Source organism: Mesoplodon bidens, assembly GCF_964165515.1.
Source record: "Mesoplodon bidens genome assembly, chromosome: 2".
Taxonomy (NCBI): domain Eukaryota; kingdom Metazoa; phylum Chordata; class Mammalia; order Artiodactyla; family Ziphiidae; genus Mesoplodon; species Mesoplodon bidens.
This window is the reverse complement of record NC_138177.1, coordinates 97,311,796-97,326,940: the sequence shown is the minus strand read 5'-3', so window position 1 is coordinate 97,326,940 and position 15,145 is coordinate 97,311,796. Positions and strand designations below refer to the sequence as shown.

The 15,145-nt window shown below is 37.4% G+C and overlaps 1 protein-coding gene across 6 annotated transcripts in view; it reads left to right on the top strand.

The window, feature by feature from the left end:
* The window catches only part of CDC14A (cell division cycle 14A), a 173,665-nt gene that overhangs the window by 45,527 nt on the left and 112,993 nt on the right, over nucleotides 1–15,145 (top strand). The window lies entirely within an intron of this gene.

Genomic DNA, 15,145 nt, shown 5'->3' with positions numbered 1-15,145 from the left:
CCTGTTCAGGTGGACACCCATAGCCAAGTTAACACCATGTATGAAGTAACCAGTTACCTCTTTTCTCATACTTTGCTCTTGGCTTTCCTTTATGCCTGTTACGCGTTCACATTCCTTGTTATCTCTGTGTAGCTCTCCATCTTCATCTTTTTTTCCCCTACTATTTCCATCTCTTTCTCCTTCCTGTTTCTGATCACATCTCTCCTGTTGCTCTGTTCCCTTCCTTTCGCCCCTCCTTCTGTCTTAATTGGCTGGTATATAGAATAGCAATATTGTAATAATTGGAGTTTTTTGGTTTCGTGTAACAGAAACTGGCTCTGACTTGCTTAAGCTCAAAACTTTAGAATGAATTTCCTTGTAGTTTAGTCAAAAGAGGGAAGTAGAGGGCTCCTGTAGCCTTCACTGTTTAATAAAAACTCTTTATTCATTTTAATGGGAAATAGCCTTTCCCTCTCCCCTTCTATCTGGTTCATTTGTTCATTCTGTCATTGGGCAAATAATTATTGAGCAGCTGTGCCAGATACTCTTCTAGGCTCTAAGGATATAGCAATGAACGAGAGAGGTAAAAATCCCTGTCCCCATAGAGCTTATATTCTGCTGGGGGAGACAAACAAAGAAATAAAAGGTCAGTGATAATGGCTTTGGGGTGGTGTGCTAGTGTTTGGCTAGTTCAGATTGGAAGTTCAGAGAAGCTGTCTTTGAGGTGATAACAGTTAAGCTGATAAAGAGGAAGAACATTCTAGGCAGAGGTAATAGCAAGTACAAAGGCTTTAAGGTGGGCATGAACTTGTGTATGACTGAGGAACCAAGAGAAAGCTGATGTGGCTGGAGCACAGCGGGTGAAAAGGCTGATGCAGCGATGAGGTGTCTCTGCCAGTGCTTGTGTGTGAGGGGAAGAGTTTGGATTTTATTCTCCGTGACTTGGGAAGCTGTTAGAGAGTTGAAATGATCTGATTTGCACTTAAAAGGACTTTTAAAACTCATCTTTTAGAAACCTACTCAAAGGTCTCCATGATACCAGTTATCTCTGGGTTTCAAATTTCTCTTATGCTACTATGCCATGATGGTCTGAGTATTTACATGTCTCCCTTCCCTGTCATCTTCATTTTTATATCCCTAAAATATAGCTCAGTGTCTACAAGTAGACAGTGAAAGAAGAGGTGCATTTTTCACATGGTTGTCACGGGCATTGGCAAAGCCTACTGTGCCAATGGAATTTCATTGAGAATGGAGACCTCCTTTCTTATATTAACTATCACTTAAAGCTAAGGGAATAATATTTGTAGTACTGTGATGTAATTCAGGTACTGAGCCTTCTGACTTCTATAACATTTCTAATATTGGTCCTCAACTATAATTATGTATCAGAAATACCTGTGGGCCTGACCTGTCATATCTGGCAAATCAGAATCTCAGGGGGGAGAAGCCAAGATATCTATATCTTAAACAGCTTTAAAGGTTTTTCTGAGGAATATTTGAAGTTGTGATCCCCTGGCTTGGAAGATCTGAAGTAATATACAAAGGATGCTCCACAAGGTCAGGAATATATTTGCCTGTTCTTGCATATTATCCATGGTGCCTGGTACCAGTAACTGCTGTATGAAGAAATTAATTACCTGTGTGTAGAACTTTGGAGAATTCTCTGCTCATCTCCTTTTCCTTTCTTCTCCCTCTTCCTAATTTTCCTTACTATGAGTAAATCTGCAATGCAAGTCTTTTTTTTTTTTTTTTGCAATGCAAGTCTTGATGCTGATGAAAAGATGGTGGTGAGAAATTGCTGGCCAGGGGTGAAGGGGGTGTTTTCTGGAAGTAGTGAGGTCTACCTGCAGTAGTGAGCTGGAATGAGAGGGAAATTTCCAGTAGCTGCAGGGAAGGTGGATGGACTTCTATATATTACATATTGGATATGTATGCAATAGATAGATCTGTGGGTTGGATTTAAATTATTTTTATTTAAGTTGAAGTTTCCTTCACTTGTTTCAGTTCTACTGTTTGTGAAATTAGTAAACTAAAGTATTTAGGGAACGTGGTTACTTCTTAAAAAAGTATATACATTTAAGAATGATAAACCATATTACGTTCTTGTAGGATACATCTGTCATGTGGCATCTATTTGAACAGTTTGGGCTAGTGCACAGTAAAATTGCCACTGAATCCTTTCTGCAAACACCTGCCTGGTGGGCAAAGCTCTTGCTTCTCTGCTTTCTCTAAGCAACAACTCTTTGTAAATACTGGAAGAGAACAACCAGTTCCTCGTTTGTGTTCATCGTTGGCTTTCTATTCTTGAGTCAATTCAAAGAACAGTAGCTTACAAGTTACTATGAGATTCTAGATCTGAGATTTAGTTCACATGCTGTGTGGCTTCTGTCTTAGAAGTTTTCAAATTGAAAAAGTATAAGGTGACTATATTCAAAAAGGAAAAATCTGTTTTGTTTTTGGTCCCTCAGGTGCATGCTCTAGTTACGAACATAAATACAGTGGATTGTCTGGTCTACCTCCTTCCCTCCTAGGAAATCTTAGGCAGCTGTAAGTTGCCTTAAGTCATGGGAAGCGAGCCACACTTTTGTCTTATGGAGCCTGGGTTGGGTTCCATACCTGGCAAGTTTGGCCATATTCCTCTTGTGTGTGTCCAGAAAGTTTTTGACCTTTCTCATTCATTTTTCTTCCAATTATTTTGCTCTATTTACATTGAGAAAATCTTTTTCCTCTCATATTTGCCCTGCCTCCCATTGCCTCAGATTTGAAATTAGTCCTAATCATAATACCAAATATTGAGGAAAGCTATGCATTTTGAAGTGGAATTAGATGTAATAAAGTACCAGTCAGACATTTGAAATAATTCAAGGTTCACTTTAGAGTCATTGTAAACATGTTCATTGATCTCATGTTTTTCTAACCTAGCCTTTCCTCAAGTACTAGCATTGAGAGAAAATAATTTAAAAAGCAAACATACTTATTTAATTTAATTATTTTGTTTTAGTTTTTAGTTTTTGAAATAATGTTTTCTACTACATTTTATTTCAGATATCTGATTTCAATGATAATATGGAATATATCATCATTTTTGGACTAGGCTACAAGACTAACAGCCATAAGATTTTATCTTTGGGAAACTATTTCCAGAAATCTAAATATTAGTTTTTGGAATAGAATTCAAATAAGCTTTTGGAATAGAATTCATTTGCAAGTTAAGGGCTTTCTGTAATTGGTCATAGGTGTTAAGAGGATTTAAGCACTGAGTCTTGGTCTATTACAGTGGATCTGTCATCTGCATCTTCATAATAAATGAAGTTATGGTTCTTGCCTTCTAAGCTTGATCGAATTCAGTCCTTGGTTTAAGGCACTACTCTTCTCACTTTTTTTTTTTTTACTTTTCTTTCTTAATTTGAAAGGTTTTATGAAATAAAGCTCATATTATACCCAGAATTAAACAGTGAATGTCAGTATGAGGAGTTTTTAATATGAAACCATTTCGTTTGAGAGTATGTATTATTAAAGTGGTATTCTGGAGTGAGTCTATTTTTGTGCTTTATGCAGAGACTGCCTTCTGATGATGAATGATAGATGATATACAAGGTTATGTTTATCTGTGTGTTATAACATAACAGCCCTGTACTCAGCTTATGTGAGACTAGGGACTCAGGTTTTCTTGGGACCAAATATTTTCTCCTTTTCCCCTTTAAAGGTGTCCCTTTAGACTTCTGTGTGCTGAGAATATTGGCTTAGTGTTTCCTTGGTTTGCTTAACAAGGGGCTGGACTAGTTCAATGAGATACAACCAGCTCAGCAATATCTGTTTTGGGACATGAACTCTCCTCAGGCAGGAGAAGGCTGTGGTAGTGAGACACTACTAGCAAGAGATGTATATTTGTCGTGGCTATAGCTGTCAGTTCTGGAAGGACATCTTTTCAGGCTGATTATGAAAGTTCTGTTTCCCGTCAGATTAGATGGAAAGATACACATGGCTGATGTTGTCTGCAATTTTCCTAAATTACCCATCAAAGAGCTCCCAGTGTTTTCACTCTAATTACACCCATGAGAGTGATGGAGAGAGGATTTCTATTTTTAACTAATTCTCACAAAAGTAAAGTCCGCTGCCTACTCACTGAATATCAAATCCCAAATTCAAATTCAAATTCAAATGTGAAGCGACGACACATGAGAGTATTACAGAGCAGACATCACCTTAACCAAAAAGCACAGTCATTTCTAGACCTTGTTCTGAAGAGGATGCCAGATGATTTTTAAGTATTTTGGGGGCAGAAATAAGTGATGGAGATAGAGACCTAACCTGAGGTTCTGCCTTTCTTCTATAATTAGTGTTTCCTCCGTATTTTTTAAGCAGATGCATTGTCTAACACTCTGCAGGCCTTGTAATCTGTGGTTTATAATAGACTCAAAACTTGAAGAACAGGAAGAATGACTTTGTTTAACAATGTGTTTAAAGACTCAAGATGCATTCATTCTTGTTCTGTTTTAATTAGACCAGTAGAATAAACTTAAAATAGACTAAATAATGCAAGTTGTTTTAACTATACAGTTGCATTTCTGGTTTGTAATTAGTCTTACCTATCTAATTTGTGATTGTTTAACACTGAATATTTTTATTTCTGTAAGCAGTTAGAACAAAAGTAGAATCAGCTGTGCGTTTGGGAAATGTTTGCCTTTTTCCTATTTTAAAATTGTATTTTAAAGTTGAATGCAGATATTGTTTTCTTAGTCTCTGGTTATAATGGGAGGAAATGATAAAGAAGAAAAATGTTGCTAAAAATAAAAAATTAAGCATTTTATTTGTGCTTGTGTATGACAGTTAAGACTTAATGCTGCCTTCAGGAAAAAGCAGTTTATAAATTAAGTGCCCTGACACTTAAGAAGTCTGAGAACCAAGTCTTGGGAGGCAAGGAAGAGACTTTAAAAGCTTTGTTTCAGCCCTTTGCAGAGTTTCTCACCTCATCATGTGTTTTTATAGATGTTCATTCCATGGACTTCTGTGGTTTATGTTTTGTAGATAACTGGTAACTGCTCTCCTCTCCTAAAAACAAACCCAACCTGGTAATCTTATTCTCTAGTTCGTGAGAAGTTCACATAAGGAAAAATGAGTACAACATCAACTCTCTTCTGGTTACTTTGTTAGAGAGAGATGTGGGCCACATCAGCGATCTTCTGATATTTTGACAATGGGTTGATAAAACAGGAACCAGTGCATTTATTTTGTGGTTGTTGATACTAAGGCACCAGGAGACTCAGGAGACACTTTGAACAGGAAAAACTGAGAGTAGGATTGATATCTGTATGTTAAAATGAGAGGGTTGAACTACATGATGGTCTGTATGTTGCACCTTTGGTATATAGCAATCATGAGGGATGTTTACATCCTCATGTTTTGATGTTTATATGTATAGGCAGGCTTTAGGGCTGAGGTGTCAGAAGTAATAGCAGTTGTGGATCCTGATTCACATGGATACCGGTGGTGAAAAGGAGAAGAAAAAAATATTTTGGGATCAAAGTTTATCTTTTTCCTGTGGTCCCTTGCTTTAGAAGAGCCATGTGTCAGGTACAATTCTGAGCACTTTACATACATTATTAATTCACTTAATCTTCCCAACAAGCAGCCTAATGAGGCAATTACAGTATTATCCCCACTTCATAGGTAAGAAATTGGAAGCACAGTAATACAGCTCATAAGTGAAGAGCATGGCTGTTTGGCTGTGGACTTGGGGTGCCTAACCACTACACAGCATCACCTACTCTCTAGATAGGTGAACAGTATTCTGTGACCGTGTCATGCTTGTTCTCACATAGAATGCTCTCTTTCTCTCCACTGTTTTTTCCTGCAGTTGTCAAACATTTTTTGAGTGTGTGCTGTGTGCCAGGCACAGTGGTGAGTCTTGTAGATACAGAAGAGATAGAAATCCTGCTCTCGGAGTTACAAGCCTAGCCAGGGAGATAGACTAAAATAACCACAGAAACGTGTGATGACAAACAAGGGTAAAAATTTGAAGGAGAAGGGCAGGGAGCTTTGAGAACATAAGGCAGGGGCCTGATCTCATCGAGTTGCCAAAGAAGGCTGCCCTGCCAAAGTGACTTAGAGCTATGGTGCCAGTGAAGAGGAGCAGGAGGCCATCTAAATGCTACCATGATGCAAGGAAGACTCAGGTGGAGTCTGGTCCCTTTGTGGACCATTCCCCAGCGCCCTTTAGAGCCCTTGCTCTCAATAGCTTTAAGTACCATAATGACGTTGCAGACTTTCCCTTGTGTCCTTGTATGTGTGCAGGTTCCTATGCAGATTATAAGCATTAAGTAAATACATGCTGGTCTTTGGTGACTGTGTTCTGTTCCACTTCTTGCTTCCTGCCTTTTATCATGTTTTGGGAGCGGCCGAGTGTTGCTTGAGAACAGACACGGGCAAGTGGGAGAGTGAATGTCTGGGTGGGGTAGCCTGCCTTGGCTCTCGAAATTCTTTCTGTAAGCTTATACAGATCATTTGATCTTGTGCCCCTCTGTTTGAAATCAGTTTCTTTCTTACTTTCTCTTTTAGCACACCATTGAAGTATTGTCTCTAAGTACGTAGTTTGATGCTTTCATATAACTGGGATCAGAAAGTTAATTTCACTAGGTCCTCTGGGCATTACCACTAACGTTGTAGTGACACATTTCAAAAATCTCATTCACTAATTATTAAATGAGCTGAATTAACCCTGTAGGGCAGGTGCACTCGTTGTATCTTACCAGGTTAATGTAGTCATTCACTAAACATGTACATATTTACTGAGCATCTGCAAACGAGGCTTTGTAAGGCTTATAGAAGTATGGAGCACTTGGTTTCTGCACTTAAGGAGCTTCCTACTTTAGCATAAAGGAAAATAATTGCAACAGAGTTGTGAGGGGCCCATCAGGAAGTGGACTGGAGGGCCTGTGGGAGCTAGACTGCCTGACTCCACTGCACCCTAGCTTTGTGGCCTTGAGGCAACGGGGTTCTCTGCATTTCACACGTAAAATGGAAGTTGTGATTGTGAGGATTAATGAGCCAAATTATGTAAAGTGCTTAGAATAGTGCCTGGCACATGGTATATACTATGTAACTTTTTGTTTTTATTATTATCATCATTACCATGGTCACTATCACTCTTATGGTCAAGCCTAAAGGTAAGGGGAAGGGTTTCTGAACTAAAGAAGAAAGACATCGTGGAGGTGGTATTTGAGTTAGGTCTCAAATGAAACAGGAAGAATTTTGATAGGCAGAGAGGGTGTGGAGAGGATTCCAAGAAACCTCAGGTGCTAGAAAGTGTCACCTATGATTAGGGAATGGTGAGGAGTCCAGGCTAGTGGATGAAGTTCTTTCAAGAAACAATGACAAATTCACCTGGAAAGGTGGGTTAGGACCTTATCTTGGTGAAGAGTTGACAATCTGGCTGGGCTTTTTGAGCAGGATTGAGTCTCTCAGAGCCCTGCTCTAGAATTCCTGGAGTAGGCAGGAAATGGAGGCTGAGAGAAATGGTGTGAGTCTTAGCATGTGGTGATAGGGCTTGAAAAAAGGTGATGATGATAGTCATGAAAAAAAAGGTCAAGTGCATATCTGCTGGAGAACTAATGAAACTTAAAAATTCAGGGCCCCTCACATGCTCAGAATCCTAGTGGTGGTTTTGTAAAATTTGAAAAGCTATTTGTATCCTTTGCTTCTTTCTCTAAATGGTATGTTTCAGTCCCCCAAACCTGGTTCCACGCCATAACTGAAAGAGACTGTGGAGAAAGAATCAGTCCGTATATCGACTTGATGAGGGTAGATAGAGTGAAGCAGAGAGGCCAGAGTTAAAGACGACTTGCGAGATTTTGTCTGGGTGATGGGGAGGAACCTGATAAGAAAGGGGGATGATGGGAGAAGCCAATTAGGGAACAGTGGTTTCAAACCGAGCGAGTATTCTAGATTGGTTAGCTTCACCAGGGAAAGAACATTTTCTTTTCTTTAAACCTCTGCCCATCCCTATCCTCAATTGCTGTCTGACAAGTGTGATAATTTTAAGTTATATGGGGGCTGGAGAAAGGGGTCCAAAGATGACTGCTAATTAATGGGCTAGAACCCAGAGCAAATGTCTTAGGGACATCTTTGTAATGTCTACATTTAGTACTCTGTGTATGCTAAGGCTAGTTTTCTGAAACCTTTAAAGAAAGTCTCTCCTTTTTTGATATATGTTTGGTATAGATTCTTCTATATTCAGCAAATTTTAGTGCTTCTAGACTATTTTCAAGTTATAACAACTGTTTTCTGGAAACTTCTATTTTGAAGAAATTTAATTGACTCAGAAGTGGTCGGTAATGCTGATTTCATAGCTATCATGTCAGTGTTCCTATGGCAGTACCTGACTGGGAAAGGCTGTTCTCAGCATTTGTTACCTCTTTCATAAACAAGTAAAATATTAAATAACAGGAAATCAAAAGCCAAAACTGAAGAATACTCTCTCAGATGGCCAAATAGAATCTTCAAGAGTATTTTTACTTTCCATATCACAAAATATAAATATAATTGACATAGGGGCTCAGGCTTCATTTTTAAATATATTACGGGTGTGTGATGGCTTTGCCATCAGGCTTTTTGTGGGAAATAATAACACCTAAAAACAAAGCTAAAAACATAGTAAGATCTGAGGCAAATGTCCCCAGGGAAAGACCATTAGCAAATTCATGACTCAGAGTCTGGTTTAGACTTCTATATTAAACCATGTGTTGTTTAAAGAATCATCCCTTGTGTATCAGAGAGATTAAATTATATGAGTAGAGAAATATAGTTGTAAATTTCAAACTGCTTCTGAAATACACATATATTATTTTTTGACAGGCTTTAAGAATTTAATGACCATAGGATTTAGTTTAAAGAGGTGATTTAGAAGTATTTGCAGATTAATTCTAAGAGGATTTTAATTTACCAGGTTGGTCTGCTGTTCTGTAAAATTGGTCCAAACTTTATATTTGTTACATTGTTTCTCAATGGGTGGTGTGCACAAACATTTTATTTTATTTTATTTATTTTACTTTTTTCTTCCACATTTATTGAGATACAATTGACATACAGCTTTGTATAAGTTTAACTATTGACATACAGTATTGTATAAGTTTAAGGTGTGTAACATAATGATTTGAGTCACATACATCATGAAATATTATCACTATAAATTTAGTGAACATTCATCATCTCATATAGATACAAAATTAAAGAAACAGATTTTTTTTTTTTTTTTTTTTTTTTTTTTGCGGTTCGTGGGCCTCTCACTGTTGTGGCCTCTCCCTTGTGGAGCACAGGCTCCGGATGCACAGGCTCAGTGGCCATGGCTCACGGGCCTAGCCACTCCGTGGCATGTGGGATCTTCCTGGACCGGGGCACGAACCCATGTCCCCTGCATCGGCAGGCAGACTCTCAACCACCGTGCCACCAGGGAAGCCCAAAACAGAATTTTTTTATGATGAGAATTCTTAGGATATACACTCTTAACAACTTCCATATATAACATACAACAGTGCTAATTATATTTATCATGTTGTACATTACATCCCTGGTACTTATTTATCTTATAACTGGAAGTTTGTACCTTTTGACCACCTTCATCCAATTCCCCCTCCTGTGAGCCCCTACGTCTGGTAACCACAAATTTAATCTCTCTTTCTATGAGTTTGTTTGTTTTTGAGTTCTAATACCTACAATACTACGTTAGTTCCTGTTACACAACATAGTGATTTGGTATTTCTGTACATTTCAAAATTATCAACATAGTAATATTCTAGTTGTGATATGACACCATTCAAAGATACTGTATAGGTATTGACTATATTCCCCACATGGTGCATTTCATACCCATGACTTATTTATTTTGTATCTGGAAGTTTGTACCTCTTCATCTCCCTTACCTATTTCTTTCCTCCCCTCACCTCCCTCACCTCTGGCACCCACTCTGTTTTATGTTTGTTCATTTGTTTTGTTTTTTAGATTTCACATATAAGTAAAATCATACAGTATTTGTCTTTCTCTGTCTATTTCACTTAGCATAATACTCTCTAGGGCCATCCATGTTGTTGCAAATGACAAGATTTCATTCTTTTTTATGGCTCAGTAATATTCCATTGTGTATTACATCTTCTTTATCTATTCATCTATTGATGGGCACTTGGGTTGCTTGCAAATCTTGGCTATTTTTATAAATAATGTTGCAACAAATATAGGGGGGCATATATCTTTTCAAATTAGTGTTTTTGTTTTCTTTGAATAAATACCCAGGGGTGGAATTTCTGGATCCTATGGTAATTTTATTTTTAATTTTTTGAGGAGTCTCCCTACTGTTTTCCATAGCAGCTGTACCAATTTACATTCCCAGTGCAGTGCAGAAGGGTTTTGTTTTCTTCATTTGCTGTTTGTTGTCTTTTTTGATAATAGCCATTCTGACAGGTGTGAGGTGATATCTCATTGGGGTTTTGATTTGCATTTCCCTGTTGGTTAGTGATGTTGGGCATCTTTTCATGTGGTTGTTGGTCATCTGTATGTCTTCTTTGGAAAAGAGTCTATTCAGATCCTCTGCCCATTTTTTAATTGGATTGTTTATTTTTTTGATGTTGAGTTGTATGAGTTCTTTGTATATTTTGGATATTAACCCCTCATCAGATATATCATTTACAAATATCTTCTCCCATTCAGTAGGTGTTCTTTTTGTTTTTCTGATAGTTTCCTTCACTGTGCAAAGCTTCTTAGTTTGATATAGTCCCCTTTAGTTTTGCTTTTGTTTCCCTTGCCTGAAGAGACATATCCAGAAAAATATTATTGAGATTGATGTCAGAGTACTGCCTATGTTTTCTTCCAGAAGTTTTATGGTTTCAAGTCTTATATTTAAGTCTTTAATCCATTTTGAATTTATTTTTGTGCATACTTATGCATGTAGCTGTCCAATTTTTCCAACACCATTTATTGAAGAGGCTGTCTTTCCCACATTGTATAGTCTTACCTCCTTTGTTGTAGATTAATTGCCCAATGGCATTTTTCACAGAACTAGAACAAATAATGCTTAACTGTGTATGGAAACACAAAGACTTCGAATAACCAAAACAATCTTGAGAAAGAAGAGCTAGAGGTATCATGCTCCCTGATTTCAAACTATACTACAAAGCTACAGTCATCAAAGCAGTATGGTACTGGCACAAAAACAGACACATAGATCAACATAATAGAATAGAGAGCCCAGATATGAACCCACACTTGTATGTGCAATTAATCTTCACAAACAGTTTACAGTTTTAAGAGTTATGTATTTTAAAATTCATTTATGTGTAGAGTCTGTGGCAAGTGATACTGGTTTTCCATTTATAGCAATGATATAAACCACTTTAGAATACATTGATTTAAGTTAAAAGGGTATGTCTTTAAAGAGAAATGGTAATACATGGTGCTACATGTGGTGGCAGAAGTTGAGAAAGTTGATGCATGATTAATTGAAGTTTGGGAAACATTGACTTATTTGTAAATAATATGTTATACTAGCTTGTAGTACTGTAACTTTAATTAATTGTTAAATAAAAACCTCATAGTCATTTTAATTGGTTGACTCTTACTTAGTTAAAAGTAAGAACATATATGTCAAATGCTGTTCTATTGAGAAGGTTTATAGGACTTCCTGGCAAAGAGTAGGGCAATTTTATAAAACTCATACATATACTCACTAATTTCAAGGATAGATTGGCATGGCAAACCAAGCTCTATGCAAAGGGCTTTTGTTAAATTTTATCAATCAAAAGTTGGGGAAGATTCTTCTGGTTTGGGTTCATATATGCTAATATTTAGTGAGAAGAGTAGACAGCATATTATTTTCTCCCTGAGAAGCAGAAAAGGAAAATCAGGATATTTAGAAGATGCTTTGAAGTTAATTTTATCCAGAAAGTATTTTTAGAAATATTAGAATATCTGGGAACAAATCTTTGAGTAACAGTTAAATATAGATTTTATTTTTAGAAATAGTACACATTTAAAATTTCATAACTGATTTAGTTACTCCACATTTAAAAAACAAATTAATACACCTTACTACAAAATATAAGAAATGTGGAGATAGTAGAAAATATAAGTAGAAATTCCTTCTTCTTCCACTAATATTCCCCCAGCCCTATTCCTTAGGCATAGCTACTGTTAATAGTTTGAAGTCACCTAATTTTATTTTATTTATTTATATTTTTGACCGTGCCATGTGGTTTGTGGGATCTTAGTTCCCCAACCAGGGATTGAACACGGGCCACAGGGAACCCATGGACTACCAGGGAATTCCCCTGAAGTCACCTATTTTTTTTTTATAAATTTATTTTTTTAAATTTTTGGCTGTGTTGGTCTTCGTTGCTGTGCACAGACTTTCTCTAGTTGTGGCAAGCGAAGACTACTCTTCATTGCTCATTGCAGTGGCTTCTTTTGTTGCAGAGCATGGGCTCTAGGTGCGTGGGCTTCGGTAGTTGTGGCACGCAGCTCAGTAGTTGTGGCTCTAAAGCGCAGGCTCAGTAGTTGTGGCGCACAGGCTTAGTTGCTCTGTGGCACATGGGATCTTCCCAGACCAGGGATAGAACCCGTGTCCCCTGCATTAGCAGGTGGATTCTTAACCACTGTGCCACCAGGGACGCCCTGAAGTCACCTAATTTTAAAAGTCAAGTGTAATGGCATTTAGAAATTGGAAGAGTAGGAATCTTTTTGTTGTTGTTGTTCCAGATTCTGCTTCCATTACCTGCATCTATATTTTTAAGCAGATATGATGTATGGAATTACTGTGGGCTTTGGAGTCAGATCTGTGTTCGAATTCTAACTGCATCACAGAGCAGCAATGCGAGTTTGGGAAGTTCCTTACCTTTCTGAGTGGGAAGTTCCTTACCTCTCTGAGCTTTAGGTTCCTCAACAGCAAAGGCTTAATGTTGTTTTATTTCCAACCTCTGATCTGGCTTAGTCTGTCTCTCTGTCTCTTTTTAATAGGAAACATATCTAAGAAGACCTGGCATAAGAATCCATGATACTTTTTCTCCTGGAGAAATGGAATTTGGTATTTTAATGACCCCAATGTGCATGCATTCAGTAATACACTCCTTTATTAGAACATTTCACCACCCTCCCAAGTACCTATCATCAGGTTGTAAAAGGACATTGTATTTACCTGCCCCTGGAATCCTCCTGGAATTTAGATGGCCTCTGTTGGGTTTCACTTTGCACTTATTAATAATTTAGCATTGGGATAAAAATAAAAACAAAGACTCTCATCTTACAGTGTGAGAACATGGGTCATGTGTGCTAAGTCATGCAGGTAAGATGAGTAGCAAAACTCAGTGGGGTATCCGGTCTAAAGAGGTCTTTCATGTGGCCTATTGTGTCCCTCCTGTAGAATGATTGCCTTAGAATTAAAGAGAATTAATGTAATTGCTCCTGAAGAGGGAAATGTATTTTTGCTTTTCAAAGGTGGTTGTATAAGCTTTAATTATCTAATCCAAACACAGGAGCTTTCTACAAGCAGCTTTCCCTTTTAGCAGGCGTAGTCAGCTTGCAAATACTGCTGCATCTTTAGGTTTGGAAAATCACTGCATCATAACCAACTCTGTTGAGTATATTATATAACCTACTTGTTAGGGAACAACAAAGTCCTGTTTTAATATTGGTTACTGAAAATGGTCTTTAAAGCTAGGGTTGGTTTATGTGAATTTTTATAATTATTTGAGCTGCAGCTTGAGATGTTGTTCTCCGTTGGTGGAATCTGTGTCTCATGTCTCGATCATTGTTTTACTGTGGTTTCATTATCTGTGCTGTTTTTGTTTCATATTCAATTTGTTTTGCTTGGTGTGTGCTTTATCAGACCTTCTTGTTTACTTGTCACAGGAATATGGAGCTTTCTTAATAAAGTTAGAAGTATCTTTTTATGTATTTCTTTTAGCTTTCTTTCTTTAGAGAATTGAAGTGTTTTCTAGTCCTGAAATTGTTAATAATTAAGTACATGTAATATATTGCTAGTGGAACAGCATAAAGCTCAAAGGAACTTTGTAAGTAGAGAAGAAAACCCTACTTTTTAAGAACTGGGACTCTGTCATTCTTGTTGAAATGCATAGGGTTTCTTTTTTTTTTTTTTGATATCTGTATATCCATAGGAATAACTGATATTTATGGAAAACCATTTTAGTCTACAGTGCCTAGTCAACCATTTCAAAAATTATTTCTCTCTTGTCTTTACAAGCTTATAAATATATATATATGCATATATGTATAGATACATATACATTATTATATGTATTCATTTATATAAATATATAAAATTATATGTAATATTACTATATGTACTAATGCATAGGGTTTTGATGTTGGAACATATTAAGGAAATAATGTCATTCTTTCTAGGTAGAGAGGATTTTAGGGATGAAAGTTGATTCAAACTACAGAGGAAAATGATCAGTGCTCCTGTCTGAGAATTAAAATATTAAATTGCTCTTAGAATAAAACCAACCTCTCCTCATGGTTTGCAGTGCTCTTCACAATCTGAACACTACCTGGCTTTCCCTTCCCCCACTGCTCTAGCCACACTCACCTCCTCTGTCCAACTCACCAAGCTTTTCCCGCCTCAAGGACCCTGGCCCTTGTTGTTCCTCCTTTCCCGTAGCTGTTCCCATGGCTCTCCTCCTGAATATCTCCAAGAGACCCCTCCCTGACCATGTCAAGGTATTGACATGGTACTCTCTTTCCAATACTCTGCTTATTTCCTTTTCAGCACTTATCTCAGACTGTATTTATTTTTGTTAATTATTTTGTTTTGCCCCACAAATGTAAATTCTATTAAGAGAGGTGCCAGTACCTGATAAAGTGCCTAGCACTTAGTATATAGTCAATAAGTTGATTAAATGGAAGTTGTTTACTGGTTTTAAGAGCTCTTTTTTGTTTGTTTCTTTATTTAAGATTAGTTTATCATGCTGGACTGGAGGGATTTAAGTATCCTTGACATCAAGAGCCAAGCCAATATGTTTTCCAGTGCTCTTACCTACATGCATTTCCCCCCATTTCATTGTGATTTTATTGATTGTTTAGAGAGCAACATGCGCTTTCCTCAGAGGAGACAGAGAACTCTGTAGATCTCCCAAGGGTATTGTGCCCTGAGATGTCTTTCAGA